Raw genomic sequence first — 21,572 nt, forward strand, 5'->3', positions numbered from 1 at the left:
ATTAGAGAGTAGCCAATTTTAATACCCATTTTTTAAAAGGGACTCCGGAGTGATTTGGGAAAATACAGATCTGTGAGCCTCTGGTTAGTGCTGGCAAAATGGTAGGAGCTATTCTAAAGAACAAAATTACTAGCCATCTGGATTAGATATAAAATAATGGGGCAAAGCCAACATTAATTTATCAAAGGGAAATCTTGCCTTAAATATTTTAGATTTTTTGAAGGGATTAACAAATATATTTACAAGGGTGAATCAACTATATTGTTTATTTGGATTTTCAGAAGGTGTTTGACAATGCTCTCATGAAAGACTCATCAGGAAATTAAAAAGGCATGGGTTAGGAGTCAGTGTCCTTTTGTGGATTTGGTAACTGGCTAAAAGTTAGGAAACAGAGAGTAGATCTGAATGGTCATGTCTCTCAACGGAGAAACTTGTAACACAAAAACACCCACGTGAAAAGTTTTCACGTGGGTGTTTTTGTGTTACAAGTATTTGAGTATACACCACTGTAATACAGTTTTTATTTTTGAGTCTCAATGGAGAAAGGCAACTAGTGCAGTGCTGCAGAGATCTATTCCTAGGCCGGTGCTTTTTTAATATATTTAAAAATGAACAGGAAAATGGAGTGAAAAGTGAGGTGATCAAATTTGCAGATTGTGAGAAATTGCAAGTGGACCTTAAAAGACTTGGATTGGGTATTTAAATGACAGATGAAATTTAATGAGTGCAAATGCAAAGTGAAGCATATAAAAAAGAATAATCCAAATGATAGGTACATGATGCTGGGTTCCGTATTAAGTTATACCACCCAGGAAAAGGACTTTGGAGTCATTGTGGACCGTATTTTGAAATCCTTGGCCCAGCGTGTGTCAGTCTAAAATGCAAATAGAATGTTAGGTATTCTTAGGAAAGGAGTCGAAAATAAAACAAAGGATGCGATAATGCTTCTGTATCATTCATGGTGCAACTGCACCTTGTGTGGAGTTCTGGTTGCCCCATCTTAAAAAAGATATAGAGGAAGTAGAAAAGCTACAGAGAAAGATGACCAAAATCTTAAAGGGGATAGAACTGCACCCCTATGAGGAAAGGCTAAGTAGGTTAGGGCTCTTCAGCCTGGAGAAGAGATGGCTGTTACGTTTGCCAGTCGCAGTAGCTTACCACAGCTGGCTGCATTCACCCCAGCCTGTTGTCAGATACCGACGCCACTCCCCTTGCTGACTACTTAGGTGTGCGCGCACTCACTGCAGTTATCTAGGCCCTGTGGTGGGAATCTCTGGACACTTACTGATGATGTCACGCGGCTGGTGTATTTAAACCCCAGCCGCTCTTCCTTCCAAGCCTCAGCGACAGTCATCATGCTTAGTTCACTATGTGTTGTTTCTGTTGCCTGTTCCTGCTTGCTCCAGCTTGGCCTTGCCTTGGCTTTGCCTTGGGGTTGCCCACGAGGCAGCGTCAATTGCATTGCAGCACCAAGGGCTTATGCTCACACCACTCCAAGGGCTTACGCTCACACCACTCCTACAGTGGTTGAGAGGAGATCTATCTATATGTGCAGTATTGAGAAATAAATAAATAGAGGTCTATAATATCTTGGGTGGGGTGGAATGGGAAAATAAGACATGATTTCAAATAGTACTAGGACTAGAGGACACGCCATGAAGCTAATAGGTAGTACAATTAAAACTAATCAGAGAAATTATTTTTTCATTTAGTACTTGATTAAACTGTAGAATTTGTTGTCAGAGGATGTGGTGAAAGCAGTTGGCATAGCTGGGCTTAAAAGGCTATAGACAAGCTCTTGGTGGAAGAGTCTATAAGCCGTGTAGACTTGGGAAAGCTACTGCATATCCCTGGTTATGAGTAAGGAAGATTGTCGGTATTCTTTTGGGTATTCATGACCTGAACTGGCCACTGTCGGAGACTGGATGCTGGGTTTGATGATTCTTTGGTTTGACCCAGTATGACATTTCTTGTGTTTCCTTTATATACTCCTAGAGTTCCGTGTTCAGTGGCATGGCAAGCAGCAAGCTATTCAAATAAACATATGGACAACTTTAGCCATGGTATTCAGTGAGAAACAAGTTCCACTGAATATACTTGGTTAGATTTAAAGTTATCTGGGTAGGTTTACCTGGATAAGTTGACCTGCTCTCCACTATAACCAGACTTACCCAGCAAAACTTAGCTGGGTAGTGCTGAATATCACCACTACCTGGCTATTTTGAAGCCCCACCCCGGACCACCTTTATGCCACCTCCTTCTTTAAAAAATGTGGATAAATTTTAGCCAGGTAATAACTTAACTGGCTAAAACATATTTGCTGAGAGGGGCAGAAATCTTGTTTGTCCTGCTTAAGCCATTGAATATCGACCGCTTAGTACAGGGGTGGCCAACCTTTGGCTCTTTCATGAGCAAAATGTGACTCTTGTCCTCCTGGCCACATAAGAAATGAGCAGTACTGCAGAGGACAGGAGGGGGAGGGACTGGAGCACACACACACACAAAAATTAAAACAGAGAAGAGTCATTCTGCTCCAACACCCCTCTACTTCCTGACTTCACAGTGATGCTGGTTGTTGCAGAGACAGAAGAGAGGGGCTGGAGCCAGGGGGGGTTTCTCTACTTATCCCAACTCTATTCCTGTCTTCCTCCCTTCTGCAGTCAGCAGCAGTGGAGGACAGGAGGGGAAAGAAGGGGTGAAGCTGGAGCTAACAGGACAGCAAAGATTCAGTCAGCAACCTGCTCTAGCCCCCACTATCCAGTCTAAACTCTCATCCCACCTGCTGCCTGGAAGAGAGAGCTCCTCTCTAGGCTGCTGTCTGGAGGGGAGGAACTGGAGACACAGCCCCAGGCCCAGCAGTTCACTATGTTCGCCTAGGATAAGCAGGATGGTAGTCCTCACACATGAGTGACATCATCGGATGGAGCCTGGCACGGAAAACTTTGACTGGCACACTGAGCATGCCCAGCATGTGTCCATGCAGGGTCCCTTTTCAGTCTCCTCCATAGAGCTGTTGTCTCACGGTCGTGGAGCTCATGCTCATTTTTTTTTGTGGAAAACCTTTCCTGGTCGCTTCTGCGACAGGTTTCCTGCACTGGGTTCCTCTTCCTTCCACCGGCTTAGTGAGGTGGCACAGTAAGTTTCTTCATTGTGTGCGGTCTATTCCCAGCTTGTTTTCCTTTGGGGTCCGCCGGTCATTGACCGCTCACCGGGTTGTTTTTCCATGGCTTCGGGTTTTCGTCAGTGCCCTTGGACTAAGTCCCTCAAGGATCCACACGACGTGTGTATCCTTTTCCTGGGGGCGTCACACGAGGAGTCCTAGGCTTTCCCCACCAATTCCGGTGATGGGAACCGATCTCCCTCAGGACTTCGAGGGAGGTCCGGTTATGCCTTCCCCTCCTTCATCCGTCCTGTCTTTGGTGTTCCAGGAAGAGCTGGAGTGCAGGGTGTAACTGGTGGTGGACTGAGCCCTACAGGGCATCAAGCCGCCAGCCCTACCAGTGCCTCCACCAGTTCTGGAGTCCGTGCACTTGATGTTGGCACCGCTGCTTGAGTATCTGGATGTCCTCCTCGATTTTCTCCCCACGCGGCTGCTTCCGGTGCCCGGTGTGCCTTCGATGCCCCTGTGGCCACCATTGCTTCCTCCTCCTGGTGCTATCCCTGTGTTCGGTTCCTCTGAGGAGGAAGGGCCTTCATGGGCCTCGGCGCCACCAAGACCCTCAGTCCCCTGGCCGGCATTCCCTGATCCAGTGCTGGTTCCTTCGGGGCCCTCCATGTCCAAGCCGAGGGACCAGGGAAGGGGCCCTCCACTAGTGTCTCTGGGCGATCTTAGTGAGGAAGACATCCCGTATGACCTGTGGGAGGATGACACCTCTGAGTCTTTGTCTGACGACTTGGGGGATCTTCCCTCGGACCTGTCTCCTCCAGAGAAATGACACTGGTCCCCGCCTGAGAACCTGGCTTTTGTGGGGTTTGTCTGGGCCTTGGCAGAAACAATTCCTTTTCAGCTTCTGATGGAAGAGGATGTCAGGCATAAGATGCTTCAAGGCTGCAATGTGGTGTTCTCTACACACTTTTGCCGCTCACTACTGTTTGGATAGGGATGGCTGACACGATAGCAGCTTCGGCCAGTCTGTCCTCCGGAATCTCTTTCAGCTGTAGAACCCAACTCTTCCTACCTATGGCCCATTGTTTGGGTTCATGCTGTCTCCCTCTGTTACCAGCTGCATCAGTGTTGTTGTGCTCCTGGTTAGATGCTGGTTGTTCTTGCTCTTATTTGGGAACAGCCTGTACTAGGGATTCACTCATGTGTGAGGACTACCATCCTGCTTGTCCTAGGAGAAAGCAGAGTTGCTTACCTGTAACAGGTGTTCTCCTAGGACGGCAGGATGTTAGTCCTCATGAAACCTGCCCGCCACCTCACGGAGTTGGGTTTTGTTATGTTTGTTTTATTTTTTTTGTAATTCTAAAGTGAGTTCAGACAGAATATGATTAAATTAATACTCTTTCCTCTCCAATAACTGTGTTATCCCCAGTTTCTTACTCTCTGGATTCTAGGAGAAATGTGGGTTACGGTTATTAGTATAGATCTGGAAGAGGGATGCTTTCAATTCTTTTGAGGAGCATAGGGGGCATTTCATATTTCTCCACACACTTGTTTTTTGTATTTCCAGCTGCATTGAGATGTTTTCTGCACTAGGGGAGATGTACGTGTTACGGGAAAAAAATGGGTTAGAAGCAATGTTTTTTTGAAAAAGACCTCCAGCTAAACCTTGCTCTCAAATCTATGGCTATCTGCACACTCAGTTGCATGATGTAGAGACCAATGGTCAGTTAATTAGGAAGTGGAATTTTGATCTTTCTTTGAAACTGGATGCAAATGCCTGGCATAATATATGGGGACAATTCATACAATTTCTATATGTAACAAACAAACAGAACTGATGTTTAAGTTATTGCATAGGTCTTGTAGCTTTCCATTATATTTTTCTAAATTTAGTAACTGAAGCCCTTTTGTTGGCGAGGTTGCGCTATCATTGCCTCTTACATTCATATGTTGTGGGAGTGTTCCTTGGTTAGAGGGTTCTGGTTGGACATATATAATGATATGCAGGTGATAGTTGGCTGCTCTCTATCACTTTTCCTGCCATTATGTCTACTGGGGCAATGGGGGGGAGGGAGCCCTGTGAACCCTGACTGGCTCTTCTAGACAACTGGTTTCCCACTTTCTCCATGCAGCTCGTATCACCATAGCTTTTTATTGGAAATTGACACCGACCAAAATTTATTAGAGAAATGTAGTGGCAGAGGTTGCGACCATGGAATGGATCACCTATTTGCTGAAGAACCGGATGGAAGGAGAGAGGCTGGGGTAGGGTCCATATTGGGTTTGGAAACGGGTCAGCATTTGTCACCTTATTTTGCTCGAGTTTTGGATGCTTGTTTTTTTTTTTTCTTCTTTATATGGACAATCTTCTTCCTCCTGATGGCTTATGTGTGTGTGTGTGTGTGTGTATGTGTGTGTGTATATATATATATATATATATATATATATATATATAAATTGTATTTGTTCCAGTGTGTAAAATAGTTATAAAAAAAATACATATCTGCTGAAATGATTCACAAACTATTTTCATCTATTTAAGCTTTATTTCACAGTACATTCAGAGTAGATCAGGAATGGAATTTGTGCAGAATAGCAAACATTACTATTTAACAGATTTCTGATTTTAATCAGCTGATACAAATAAAAGCATGAATATGATTGACATGAATGGAAACATACTTGAACTAATAATAGGGGAAAAAATAGTGCCTGGGCAACTTGCACATCGAACCAAAATGAATCTCCTTCCAACAAATTCATGCAAGTAGGATTGACTTTGAAGAGTATCATTTGCTTAAACAGGCATGCAGTCAAGAGTGGAAGAAACTGGAAATTAGGAATGGATTAAATGTGCATTATGGAAGTGCTTCTCTAAATAGGAAGGTGAGAGAATGTGTTGGTTTTCACATGCATTTAAGAATCTGTATACACACTTTTAATTTTTCTGTTTTTTTGTGTGAAAGCTTTGCCTGAAAACCTGTGCTAAAAATTTCAAAGCACATAGTGCATCTCTATTTCAGAAGAATATGCTTTGTGTAATATCCAGCATGCTGAAGCAAGTCCTTTTGCAAAGAAGAGACTACAGAATGTAAGAAAAATGTATTTTGTGGTGAAGAGAAGGCCCTATGGACCTAACACCTGGTTTTTGAGAACAAGAGGAATGGAGGGAACAGAGGAAACCTTTTTCTGTGGCAAACTTGAACATGCCCTATGAAAGGATGTCTGAAAAAAATCAATTTAGTGACAGACAAAAGATCCTAGGAGTTTGAAGAAAATCCATTTTTGTAAATGGCTGTGTGTTTTGTTTTTTTTAATGCGGGTTCTCTGAGAAGAAAATTTTTAAGAAGGTGAGCACATCCTGTGCCATTTGAGACTGGGAACTATTTTTCAGAACGCATTCCAAAAGGAGGCAAGAAACCTGATTTCTCAAGTGGCTAGCATGCCCTGAGGAACAAGAGGAGTGAAAATTTTATATTTGGACTACATGCCTCCTATTTAATTTTAAGATTGTCCTAGAATGTGAGTATTTCACTGTTTAAATAAAATTCAAGCTCTCTTATGGAATGGAGAATAGGAGGGAAGGAGACGGCAATATGTGATGTCCTGTGGCATGAAAAGCCTTAGCATGGGCCTGCTTCATAGGATGTGATTGCTCTCCGTGCTCCCCAAATATGCATGATATGCACTCCATTGTATGCAAATAAATGTCATGTATATTCATTGTGGAAATCCATAAAACCTGACAGGGTCTTGTCCCCCAAGAACAGGGTTGGTGCAAGCATTTTTGCTGCCCAGTGCGAACAATTACTGTGCTGCCCCTGCTCTGTTTATTCAGTCTCTGTCCTGGGCTAACCCAAAAAAAACCAACCCAGCTCTCTCCAGCAATACAAACTTTCTGACACTTCCCAAATCTCTTGGTCTTCACCCCCTGCCCCAGAATCCATGGCTAGTGCAAGGGTATTAGGTGCCCTAGAAGAATTTTGTTTAAAATTGTGTGCATATTGTTGTTATCCACCAAGAACCATCACCATTCCTCAAACATCAAACAACAAAACAAGAAAACCATACTAACAATTCAAAACTGCTGATAAAAGATTGAATATTTAAAAATGTATGTATAATTTTTTTAATGTCCCAAATACCAATAAAATATTTCAAAACAGCAGACATATCAAATAACACCCAAAAAATAAAACTAAAAAGGTTTTTTAATAATTCACGCTCTTCATACTTGGGAACTTTTGATTTCTAGTCACCCTGAGATTCTCAAGGATTAGTGGGAGTGGGGTACACAAACTTTCTCCTCCCCTGTACATATATACACACACACATGCTCCCTCTCTTACTTTTACACAGGCATCTACAGCTCTTCTTTGATTGGGATCTGCCAGTAGCCCTTGATCCTTCTCTTCATTTTGGCTGCTAGCAGGTTGGGATCCACCTGCAACCTCATTATTTCACATACATACACAGAACCCAACCAGGCTACCATTCTCACTCACACCCTCCAGGCAGGCTCTCATGCCTGCATACACACATCCATCCATCTCAGGCTTCACATACCTAGCCACCCATCCCAAGGAGGCTTCCATTCACATACCCATTCCAAGGAGGATCACATTCACACACACAAACACCCACCCCAGGCAGGTTCCATTCAAACACATGCACACACCCATCACAGGCAAGATCCATTCACACACACACCCATCCCTTGTAGGCTCCCATTCACACACACACACACACACACACACACACACACACACACACACACACACACCAGGCTCCCATTCAGACATACACATCCCAGACAGGCTCCCATTCAGACATACACATCCCAGGCAGACTTACATTCACACACACACCCATCCCAGGCAGGTCCCCATTCGAACACACACAAACACATCCATCCCAAGCAGGCTCTTATTCTCACACACATACATACACCCATTCCTGGCAAGCTCTCATTCACACTCTCATACATACACACATTCCAGGCAAGCTCTCATTCACACACACACAGCCATCCCAGGAAGGCTCCCGTTCTCACACACATATACACACCCATCCCAGGAAGGCTCTCATTCACACACACATATACACACTCATCCCAGGCAGGCTCTCATTCACACACACACATTCACACCCATCCCAGGCAGGCTTTCATTCACACACACACACATTCACACCCATCCCAGGCAGGCTCTCATTCACCCACTCATACACACACCCATCCCAGGCAGGCTCCCATTCACCCACTCATACACACACCCAGCCCAGGCAGGCTCACGTTCACACACGCATCCATCCCAGGCAGGCTCTCATTCACACACACACATGCATCCATCCCAGGCAGGCTTTCATTCACACACACACACGCATCCATCCCAGGCAGGCTTTCATTCACACACACACACGCATCCATCCCAGGCAGGCTTTCATTCACACACACACACACACATCCATCCCAGGCAGGCTCTCATTCACACACACACACACATCCATCCCAGGCAGGCTCTCATTCACACACACACACATCCATCCCAGGCAGGCTCTCATTCACACACACATATCCATTCCAGGCAGGCTCTCATTCACACACACACACAAACCCATCCCAGGCAGGCTCTCATTCACACACACACACACACCCATCCCAGACAGGCTCTCATTCACACACACACACACATCCATTCCAGGCAGGCTCTCATTCACACACACACATATTCCAGGCAGGCTCTCATTCACACAGACATATATACACACCCATCCCAGGCAGGCTCTCATTCACACACACACATCCATTCCAGGCAGGCTCTTATTCACACACACACACATCCATTCCAGGCAGGCTCTCATTCACACACACATCCGTTCCAGGCAGGCCCCCATTCGCACACACATACATACACCCATTCCTGGCAAGCTGTCATTTGTGCGCACACACCCATCCCAGGCAGGCTCTCATTCACACACACACACACACACATATTCCAGGCAGGCTTCCATTCACACACACACATATTCCAGGCAGGCCCCCATTCGCACACACACACATATTCCAGGCAGGCCCCCATTCGCACACACACATATTCCAGGCAGGCCCCCATTCGCGCACACATACAGACACCCATTCCTGGCAAGCTCTCATTCGCGCGCGCACACACACACACACACACACACCCACACCCCCAGGTAGGCTCTCATTCACACACACATACACACACCCATCTCAGGCAGGCTGTCATTCACACACACCCATCTCAGGCAGGCTGTCGTTCACACACACACACATACACACACCCATCCCAGGCAGGCTGTCGTTCACACACACACACATACACACACCCATCCCAGGCAGGCTCTCGTTCACACACACACACACACACACACACACATACACACACCCATCCCAGGCAGGCTCTCGTTCACACATTCATATACATACCCAATCGAGACAGGCTCTTGTTCACACATTCATATACATACCCATTCCAGGCAGGCTCTCGTTCACACATTCATATACATACCCATTCCAGGCAGGCTCTCGTTCACACTCACACACACACACACACACACACACACACACCCCCATCTGGGCAGGTACCATACACACAAACACATACACACACATATACTCATCTCGGGCAGGCTCCCATTCACATTCACACATGCACACCCATATCCCGGGCAGGCTCCCATTCCTGCACACCCATCCCAGGCAGGCTCTCATTCACACACACCCCCATCTGGGCAGTTTCCATACACACAAACACACACACACATACTCATCTCGGGCAGGCTCCCATTCACATACACACATGCACACACATACAGACATCTTGGGCAGGCTCCCATTCACATACACATACACACACACACACACACACACACACACACACCTCGGGGAGGCTCCCATTCACTCACACACACACACACACACACACACCTCGGGGAGGCTCCCATTCACTCACACACACACACACACACACACACACACATCTCGGTGAGGCTCCCATTCACATACACACACACATATACTCATCTCGGTGAGGCTCCCATTCACATACACACACACACTCAACTCAGGCAGGCTCCCATTCACATACACACATACACACACAAACACACATACTCATCTCGGACAGGCTCCTATTCCTGCACACCCATACCTGGCAGGCTCTCGTTCACACACTGTTGCGTCTGTCTGTCTCAGACGGCTTCGACCCTTGTGCCTCACCTTTTTCTCTGCTCACCCCGCTAGCCTTGGGAAGATGGCTACCGCCGCATCTGCAAGCCGCGCTCTCCCGGCGTCCCCGGAACAGCTATGGCAAAGCCTCAAGTCATGTTTTTCCTAAGGGCCACCTAGGGTGCGCATGCGCATGCCACCCACGTCTTAATCCACGTCATGGTGGGAACCTCGGGGGCGTCCCTCTCGAGTGACGTTACGCCATCCGGGTATTTAGCCTACACTTGTTTGCTAGCTCATTGAGTTAGCAAGGATCGAAATTGGGATCGTGATATGGATTGGATTCGTCCGGTCTAAGCTACTCTGCCACTTCCTTGCTGCCGCTGGAAGATCTCTGCCCTTCGGGGTAATCTCTAACCTGAGTACCTGCACCTCGGGGGCCCTTTGCTTTATTTCAGGTGCCTTACTGGGATCAGGTACTCGCTCCTCGAGGGCCTGCTCTCCCTGCCTCGGTGCCTTTTACCATCGACTTCTGCCTGGTGAAATCATCAACCTTACAGCTAACATCTAGTGAGTAATCTAATTCTCAGTCTGTTTTATCTACAGCTCTGCCGTGCTGGGAAACCTACACCTGGATATCCCTATACCAACTTGGTGAGATGGGTTCCCTCTGCCAAGGGTCCCTGGACTACTACCTCTAGATCACCTCATTACTGCCACCTCTGGTGGTATACATCAGCTGTACAATAAAAGACAAAACTCCGTGTTTGTGTGTCCTGAGTCTTGCCCAGTACTGTGGCTCCCCACGGGGCTCCTCCCCGTGGGTGTGGTCATTTTCCACAGTACCCAAGAATCCACTCAAACAACTCGAAACCATAACACACACCCATCCCAGGCAGGCAACCATTCACACACACACACCCATCCCAGGCAGGCTCCCACCATTCTCTTAGGGGATTGACTTTGCTTCTGTTTCCATCCTGAGGCTCATCCTACCATCGCTGCCTGCCACTGGCAACTGGAGCCCGAAGACCAGGCCGTGAGCGAGGGCCAGTCCCTCCCCCCCCCCCCCCCCCCGACGTCATCCGCGGGCACAGCGTCAAAAGCGCCGGCCCCAGCTACCATCCTCTTAGGGGATTGACTTTGCCTCTGTTTCCATTCTGAGGCTCTGCCTACCATCACTGCCTGCCTGCTTCTGTCAACAGGAAACCTTCCCCTGAAGACCGGGCCGTGAGCGAGAGCCAGTCCCTACCTCCCGCTGATGTCATCCGCAGGCGCGGCATCAAAAGCACCGACATCCAACCCCAGCTACCATCCTCTGAGGGGATTGACTTTGCCTCTTTTCCATCCTGAGGCTTTGCCTACCATCGCTGCCTGCCTGCTGCTGTCAACTGGAGACCTTCCCCTGAAGACCGGGCCGTGAGCGAGGGCTAGTCCCTCTCCCCCACTGACGTCATCTGTGGGTACGGTATCAAAGGCGCCGACATCTGCTTGGCGCCGTGCGCCAGTGGCGCACATCGAAGGGGCACACCTAAGGGGAGTTTACCCTTAGTGCCCCTCCCCTTTGTGCCTTCACTGGTGGTGCCTGAAAACTAATATTAATTGGATTACTCTTCTTCATTCTCAGTAGTGGATATCAGATCTTGAATTCCTGCCATGGCGGTTCAATCAATACAAACCATCATCAACAACTGTTGTCATAAAGCTTCTAGAAACGAAAGGATTTCGTCTGATCAAGTACGTACTTTGACATCAATACGAAAGGTTCCCAATGCTAAACTTTTGGCCTTAACAATGTTAACATTATCTCTTTTCAATGCCTAATCTTTGACAAAAAAGGTCCCCATCATATTAGATCACATTAGTGATCATAACCCGGACATATATGGAATTACGGAAACATGGCATAAATCCTCGGATTCTGTGTTAATTAATCAACAATCGCATTCCATTTATGATATATTTTCCATCCCCAGGGCTAATAAAAAAATGAGGCGGTCTGTTGCTTTTAGCACATAAGTTTATCTCTTCAGGATGTTAAGATCTCTCCCCATTATGAAATAGGATTTTTTAAATCTAGTTCACTTCAAGTCTGCGTAGTATATACACCCCCTGGCCTGTTAGAACTAATATATCACCATTAATTGAATTGGTTACCGACATAATAAACCCTAGCATTCCAACTTTGATATTAGGGGATTTCAGTCTACATATAGACACAGTTCCATTATCATCCAGTTGTGAGTCTCTGTTAATTGCAATGGAGGCCTTAGGTTTTAAACAAATTGTAAAAGATTCAACCCACAATGCTGGCCACACCTTAGACCTTATTTTTGTTAACACCTTCTTTAACTGTGATAATCCCATTAGTAATGTCCCAGTTCCATGGTCAGACCATCATCTGATCCAAACCTCCTTATCGTTAAATTTTGCTGAATTACACACTTCCCCTTCTAAAATAGAAATAGAATTTTAAAAAATCATGTATTCAAGACGATTTAATTACCAGCTTCCCAAATGCTCTAGAAAATTTAGACACCTCCACTGCAGAAAGTGCAGTTCACTCTTGGAATAAGATCATGTCAGACCTGGCTGTATCCCTATGCCCTACACTTAATGCATCTCTCCATTTTCTAAACACAAAGCACCAAGGTTTAATTCTGAGTTAAAACCATGAAAAGAAAGTGCGTCGCCTGGAAAGAAAATGGCGTAAACATCCCAATCCTTCTTCTCTAGCCCATTATAGAAGCATGCTTACTAAATACAGATCAAAAATAAATTCATCCAAACGTGACTTTTATGCCACAAAAATTCATAAATTTCAATTTAATCCTAGGATGCTCTTTTCATATGTTTCGGAACTGACAAACGCCCATAGACAGAATATCATAGTAGGTAATACAAATAATAAAGCAAATGAATTTGCTAACTATTTCAATGAAAAAGCTCTCAAATTAATTAGCAATTTAGCTAGTCCTAGCCATCAGGTAATCGTCTTGCCCATGAATCCTCATTCTAATTGGTCGGTTTTTGACCCAGTCTCTTCACTAGAAATCGCAAATTTATTAAAAATAATAAATCCCACTACCCATCCTTTTGACCCTTTCCCTATAAAATCCCTTCAAACTGTTCCGGATATTCTACCCAGCTCTCTGGCAGATGTCGTTAATTCCTCGTTGGACGAAGGTAAATTTCCAGATTCACTTAAATGTGCGGTGGTTCAACCAATCCCAAAAAATGCACAATTAGATACAGATATGTTATCTAATTATCGACCAATTTCCACTCTCCCATTTTTAGCGAAGTTGATCGAGAAAGTGGTCTATCAACAGTTGATGGACCATTTGGAAAGTAACCACCTTCTCTATCCTACCCAATTTGGTTTCGGTAAGTCTTTTAATACGGAAACATTACTAACCTCCCTTAGACATTTCTTCAGCATTCGGCATTGTCAATCATGAAACCCTGATAAAGAGATTAGAAGAAATAGGTATAGCGGACACCGTTTTGGCATGGTTTAGATACTTTCTTGCCAATAGAGCCTATAAAGTTAGATTAGGTTGTACCGAAACAGACACAATACAACTCAGTTCTGGAGTTCCCCAAGGCTCATCCCTATCTCCTACTCTTTTTAATATCTAAATGGCGTTCCTTTGTAAATTTTTAGCAGGTAGGCTCTTACTTAGAAAGCTTAAATCCAGAACTTCCAGGGTAACATTCTCTGAAATGCTCCCTGTTCCACGCGCAGGTCCCCAGAGGCAGGTAGAGCTCCAGAGTCTCAATGCGTGGATGAGATGATGGTGCAAGGAAGAGGGATTCAGTTTTGTAAGGAACTGGGGAACCTTTTGGGGAAGGGGGCATTTCTTCCGAAGGGATGGGCTCCACCTTAACCAGGGTGGAACCCGACTGCTGGCGCTAACCTTTAAAAAGGAGAGAGAGCAGCTTTTAAACTAGAACAAAGGGGAAAGCCGACAGTCACTCAGCAGCGCATGGTTCAGAGAGAGGTATCTTCAAAGGATACTAATGATGAATTAGGGCATCCCAACAGTGAGGTTCCAATAATAAGAAAAGTAGTCCAAGTGCCTATAACTAAAAACTCACCTGAGCTAAAAAATTCTAACTTATCCCTATCGATTAAAAAGCAGCATGAAAATACAAACAAAAAACAAACTTTGAAATGTTTGTATGCCAATGCCAGAAGTCTAAGACGTAAAATGGGAGAATTAGAATGTATAGCAGTGAATGATGACATAGACTTAATTGGCATCTCAGAGACATGGTGGAAGGAGGACAACCAATGGGTCAGTGCTATATCGGGGTACAAATTATATCGCAATGACAGACAGGAGTACCCGGGAGGCGGTGTGGCACTTTATGTCCGAGATGGCATAGAGTCCAACAGGATAAACATCCTGCATGAGACAAAATGCACAATTGAGTCTTTATGGGTAGAAATCCCTTGTATGTCGGGGAAGACTATAGTGATAGGAGTAAGCTACTGTCCACCTGCTCAAGATGGTGAGACGGACAGTGAAATGCTAAGAGAAATTAGGGAAGCTAACCAAATTGGTAGTGTAGTAATGGGAGATTTCAATTACGCCAATATTGACTGGGTAAATGAATCATCGATACATGCTAGCGATATAAAGTTTCTGGATGGAATAAATGACATTTTTATGGAGCAATTGGTTCAGGAACCGACAAGAGAGGGAGCAATTTTAGATCTGATTCTTAGTGGAGCACAGAATTTGGTGAGAGAGGTAACGGTGGTGGGGCCGCTTGGCAATAGTGATCATAATATGATCAAATTTGAATTAATGACTGGAAGGGGAACAGTAAACAAATCCACGGTTCTCGTGCTAAACTTTCAAAAGGGAAACTTTGATAAAATGAGAAAAATAGTTAGAAAAAAACTGAAAGGAGCAGCTACAAAGGTAAAAAGTGTGCAAGAGGTGTGGTCATTGTTAAAAAAAAAAAAAAATACCATCCTAGAAGCACAGTCAAGATGTATTCCGCACATTAAGAAAGGTGGAAAGAAGGCAAAACGATCACCGGCATGGTTAAAAGGGGAGGTGAAAAAATATTTTAGCTAAAAGATCTTCATCCAAAAATTGGAAGAAGGATCCAACAGAAGAAAATAGGATAATGCATAAGTGTTGGCAAGTTAAATGTAAGACATTGATAAGACACAGGCTCAGAGAGAATTTGAAAAGAAGTTGGCCTTAGAGGCAAAAACTCACAGTAAAAACTTTTTTAAATATATCCGAAGCAGAAAGCCTGTGAGGGAGTCAGTTGGACCGTTAGATGATCGAGGGGTTAAAGAGGCACTTAGAGAAGATAAGGCCATCGCGGAAAGATTAAATTATTTTTTGCTTCGGTGTTTACTGAAGAGGATGTTGGGGAGGTACTCGTACCGGAGACTGTTTTCATGGGTAATGATTCAGAAGGATTGAACCAAATCACGATGAACCTAGAAGATGTGGTAGACCTGATTGACAAACTGAAGAGTAGTAAATCACCTGGACCGGATGGTATACACCCCAGAGTTCTGAAGGAACTGAAAAATGAAATTTCAGACCTATTAGTAAAAATTTGTAACCTATCATTAAAATCATCCATTGTACCTGAAGACTGGAGGATAGCTAATATATCCCCAATATTTAAAAAGGGCTCCAGGGGCAATCCGAGAAACTACAGACCGGTTTAGCCTGACTTCAGTGCCAGGAAAATAGTGGAAAGTGTTCTAAATATCAAAATCACAGAACATATAGAAAGACATGGTTTAATGGAACAAAGTCAGCATGGCTTTATCCAAGGCAAGTCTTGCCTCACAAATCTGCTTCACTTTTTTTGAAGGAGTTAATAAACATGTGGATAAAGGTGAACCGGTTGATGTAGTGTACTTGGATTTTCAGAAGGTGTTTGACAAAGTTTCTCATGAGAGGCTTCTAGGAAAAGTAAAAAGTCATGGGATAGGTGGAGATGTCCTTTCGTGGATTACTAACTGGCTAAAAGACAGGAAACAGAGTAGGATTAAATGGACAATTTTCTCAGAGGAAGAGAGTGGGCAGTGGAGTGCCTCAGGGATCTGTATTGGGACCCTTACTTTTCAAAATATTTATAAATGATCTGGAAAGAAATCGATGATTGATGTAATCAAATTTGCAGATACAAAATTGTTCAGAGTATTTAAATCACAAGCAGATTGTGATAAATTGCAGGAAGACCTTGTGAGACTGGAAAATTGGGCATCAAAATGGCAGATGAAATTTAATGTGGATAAGTGCAAGGTAATGCATATTGGGAAAAATAACCCATGCTATAGTTACACAATGTTAGGCTCCATATTAGGTGCTACTACCCAAGAAAGAGATCTAGACGTCATAGTGGATAACACATTAAAATCATCGGTTCAGTGTGCTGCGGCAGACAAAAAAGCAAACAGAATGTTGAGAATTATTAGAAAGGGAATGGTGAACAAAATGGAAAATGTCATAATGCCTCTGTATCGCTCCATGATGAGACTGCACCTTGAATACTGTGTACAATTCTAGTCGCCGCATCTCAAAAAAGATATAGTTGCGATGTAGAAGGTACAGAGAAGGGCGACCAAAATAAGGGGAATGGAACAGCTCCCCTATGAGGAAAGACTAAAGAGGTTAGGACTTCTCAGCTTGGAGAAGAGATGGCTGAGGGGGGATATGATAGAGTTTAAAATCATGAGAGGTCTAGAACAGGTAGATGTGAATTGGTTATTTACTCTTTCAGATAATAGAAAGACTAGGGGCACTCCATGAAGTTAGCATGTGGTACATTTAAAACTAATCGGAGAAAGTTCTTTTTTACTCAACGCACAATTAAACTCTGGAATTTGTTGCCAGGTAATGTGGTTAGTGTAGTTAGTGTAGCTGTGTTTAAAAAAAGGATTGGATAAGTTCTTGGAGAAGTCCATTACCTGCTATTAATTAAGTTGACTTAGAAAATAGCCACTACTATTACTAGCAACAGTAACATGGATTAGACTTAGTTTTTGGGTACTTGCCAGTTCTTATTGCATGGATTGGCCACGGTTGGAAATGGGATGCAGTACTTGATGGACCCTTGGTCTGACCCAGTATGGCATGTTCTCATGTTCTTATGTATGGGTTTAGTACATTTTATTTACGCAGGTGACGTACAGATTTTACTTCCGATAGAAGGCTCTTTTGATGCAACATTAAAACTGTGGAATATGTATTTTAAGTCTATTCAGCGTTTACTTAATCAGATGTTTTTATCATTAAATCACTCTAAAACTAAAATTTTATTGATCTGTAATAAGATAAACGAGAGGGTTATAAGAGAAACCAAATCACTAAATAATTCCCAAATCATCACTAACGAGGTAAGAGATCTGGGCTTTGTTAGATACTGAATTTACTTTTAAGACGTCCATAAGAAAAATGGTAAAAGAAGGTTTTTATAAATAACAAATTTTAAAAAGATTAAAACCGTTATTACATATGAATGATTTTAGAACGGTCCTTCAGGCCCTATTATTTTCCAAGCTAGATTATTGCAATGCCCTATTATTGGGCCTTCCGGTGGCAATGATCTGCTCGCTGCAGCTCCTGCAAAATGCAGCAGCACGGCTTTTAAGAGGAAGTAAAAAACACAACCATATCACCCCTATCCTGAAAGAACTTCATTGGCTCCCCATATTTTATAGAACTCAGTTTAAATGTTTAACATTAATTCACAAATCACTAACAGGCCGATACAGTACAGTGCGCTCCAGCGGAGCGCACTGTTAACCCACGATTGGACGCGCGTTTTCGACGTGCTAGCTTTACCCTTTATTCAGTAAGGGGTAATAGCGCGTCAAACACGCGTCCAAACCCCCCCCCCCCCCCCGAACCTAATAGCGCCCTCAACATGCAAATGCATGTTGATGGCCCTATTAGGTATTCCCGCGCGATTCAGTAAGTAAAATGTGCAGCCAGGCTACACATTTTACTTCAAGAAATTAGCGCCTACCCAAAGGTAGGCGTTAATTTCTCTCTGCACCGGGGAAGTAAAAACTGCTTTTCTGTGCACCCTCTGACTTAATATCATGGCGATATTAAGTCAGAGGTCCCGAAAGTTTAAAAAAAAAAAAAAAAAAAAAATTGAAATAGGCCTGCGGCTCACGGGTTGAAAACCGGACGCTCAGTTTTGCGGGCGTCCGGTTTCCGAACCTGTGGCTGTCAGCGGGCTCGAGAACCGAAGCCGGCAAAATTGAGCATCGGCTGTCAAACCCGCTGACAGCCGCCGCTCCTGTCCAAAAAGAGGTGCTAGGGACGTGCTAGTGACCCTAGCGCCTCTTTTTACTGTGGCTCTCATTTAAATAAATAAAATTACTGTATCGCGCGCACAGGAGAGAGTCCTGTGCGCGCGCTGGGAGAGCGGGTGCTTGCCCACTCTCCCGCAATTTTTACTGTATTGGCCCGTGTGTGGCGAAAGAATAGAATAGCTGAAAGCAGCCTTGCACATCCATACTCTGCAAAGCAACCTACAATCCTCAAGCAAGGCCCTACTATCTATTCCATCTCACAAACTGGCACACTTAGGGCACTGTCACTCGTTGGCCCAAGAATATGGAATACACTGCCAGTTGACTTGGGGCTGGAAGGTCATCCATTTACTTTTAGAAATAAACTGAAAACATGGCTCTTTGAATAGGCTTTTTTACATTAAAATCATTCTCCTCCCCCCCCCACCCAATTTTATTGTATTGTTAGAACCTTGTTGAATTTTAATGATTGTATTTCTTAAAGAATGTAAATGTATTTTAGAAAGTTTTTATTTTAAATAATGTTTTATATTTTGGTTTGAATGTTTTTTAAGATGTAAACCGATATGAAGGTTTATGAATACCGGTATAAAAATGTGTATAAATAAATAAAATAAATTCAACACACCCATCCCAGGCAGGCTCCCATTTACACACACATATACATATACACATACATACATATACATGCACATACATATACACATACACATACACATATATGCACATGCACATATACACACATGCACATATATGCACATATATGCACATACACATGCACATATACGCGCATGCACATATGCGCACATGCACATACACATATGCGCGCATGCACATATGCGCGCATGCACATACACATATGCGCACATACACATGCGCACATGCACACATACACATATGTGCACATGCACATATACACGCACATACACACATCCCAGGCAGTCTCCCATTTACACCCCCACATATGCAATCCAGGCAGAAAGGGTCCACAGGGCTTATTGCTCCTCCATTGCTGCCATCATGTGCCTTCTTCATTGGGTTGAGCAGGAGTTATTGAGCTGAAACCAGTTCTTTGGCTCCTCTTCCATGCCAGTCCCGTGGTATTCAACACTTGCGGTGCTAGAACTTCCTGTATGCTCATCTTGTGTATTTTGAGATGGGTATACAGTAAGTGCTAGCACCATGAGTATTGAATCCCATGGGGCCAACACATGAATAGGAGCTGCAGGACGGGCTTCGTCTTCTGAATCATAGAGTGCGGGCCTCTTGCTTCTTCTGCCGTTGGTGGGATTGGGTCCACCGGTGGCCACTCAGTCCTCCTTCTCCTGATGCCGCTTTCCTGAGTTTGCCGCTCTGTGTAGTTTTATGGTTTGCCCACCTGGTGGCACCAGGTCTGCTCAAGGACCACGTTTGGGTTCCCTCCTCTACAGAATATTAACATGTTAAAACAGTTTATTTTGTGAGAAGTTAGCCACTTGTGCCTTGTGAAATATGGAAGAACTAAGATTGATTTTGTGAGGGGAGTTCTGGTCTTTGTGCAGTGTGCATTCAGATAAAATGAATTCATGCTCTTTGGTCCTCTGTGGTACCTGCTAGCATGTTTACTGAAAACAATCAGATTAGTCAATTAGACTGAACATTTCCTGCATATATCTGAAATATATAGCTTCTCTGCAGCCCTGTCAATGAATCTGTTGCATGAAGCTATAGGGACTTGCAAGTTCCATGTATTTTGTTAAGTTTGCACCTAACAATGAGTTTTTTTAACCAAAAAAACCCCCAAAAACTTTTATATTACTGATTGGATGAATGTTTCTTCTAAAAAATACAAATTGGAGATAGACTTGTATGGTAGAACCTTGATACTGTGTTGTACAAAGACTGGGGACAAGCTCTCAGAATTGGGAAGCTTAGTGTCTGACCAGGAGATAAATGATAGCACCTGCTGCTGTGAGCCAGGATCAAGTAGTAATCAACTGTAATAAACATTGATTAGGATAATAATTAGTCATTAATTGAGAAAGTAAGGTTGATTACATTTGATTTGATTGATTCACCTTGAAATTGAGGAAAGAATAATGAATTACGCTTTTCCTCTCCGCAATTCTCACTGTAGGAGTTGATACTCAGCCACACTGCAAAGTTTGATTATGTTTATTTGGAGCTGAAATTAGAGTGAAAAGAGAAGGAAAACTATTTTTCTATTTCTTTCACAGAACCATGCAAGTTCTTTTCAGATTTCTAGTGAAAACCTGCAATCTAACTTGCCCCCTTGTCAGAACAGCAGTTGACGTTGCCATTCTTTAATGAACATTAAGTGCTTTCCTGTTACGCACTTAAATAACCAGTTTCTTTTTGTTACAAGCTTTTTTTTTTTGTTTTGCTCCTGCTAATATAGTGAAGAGTGGGGCTGGATGTGGAGTCTGAAAGACTAGCTTGTTACCCGTTTTTAATTAAGTACCTGTTTGATCCTGCTACCACCTAGCATCTTGCAAATTTCAGGTTACTAGTTATTTTCTGTTTTCTGTTGGACTAGCATTGGCAAAGCTCAGAATGTTACATGGACAAACTTTTATACAGATTTACACAGGAGTTGAACAAATGAGAATGAATGAAAAAGTTGACCATTATTTAGGTGCTGAATCCTTCTCTCTGTCAGGCTGATTCAGTACGGTGCGCTCAGGCTGAGCTCACCGTTAGCCCCTGTTTGGACGCACGTTTTCGACACGCTATTATTACCCTTATAAGGTAAGGCAGTGGTTCTCAACCTTTTTTTGGCCGGGACACACCTGACAGATGGTTCTCACATGCGTGACACACTGAACATGTGACCGTCACAGGTAAAATGTAAATATACATTCTGCATCCTCAGGAATCCCCTCGACCCCCAAAAATGGGTGCAGAGCAGAACTAGGGCATTACCCGTACAGCTCACCATACAAAAAAAGATATTCTGGATCTGA

At 43.8% G+C, this 21,572-nt stretch overlaps 1 protein-coding gene across 2 annotated transcripts in view; it reads left to right on the forward strand.

The window, feature by feature from the left end:
- The window catches only part of LOC115090608 (WASH complex subunit 1-like), a 161,863-nt gene that overhangs the window by 79,257 nt on the left and 61,034 nt on the right, over window positions 1–21,572 (forward strand). The gene's annotated exons all lie outside the window — the stretch shown is intronic.

This window comes from Rhinatrema bivittatum, chromosome 4, assembly GCF_901001135.1.
Source record: "Rhinatrema bivittatum chromosome 4, aRhiBiv1.1, whole genome shotgun sequence".
Lineage (NCBI taxonomy): Eukaryota > Metazoa > Chordata > Amphibia > Gymnophiona > Rhinatrematidae > Rhinatrema > Rhinatrema bivittatum.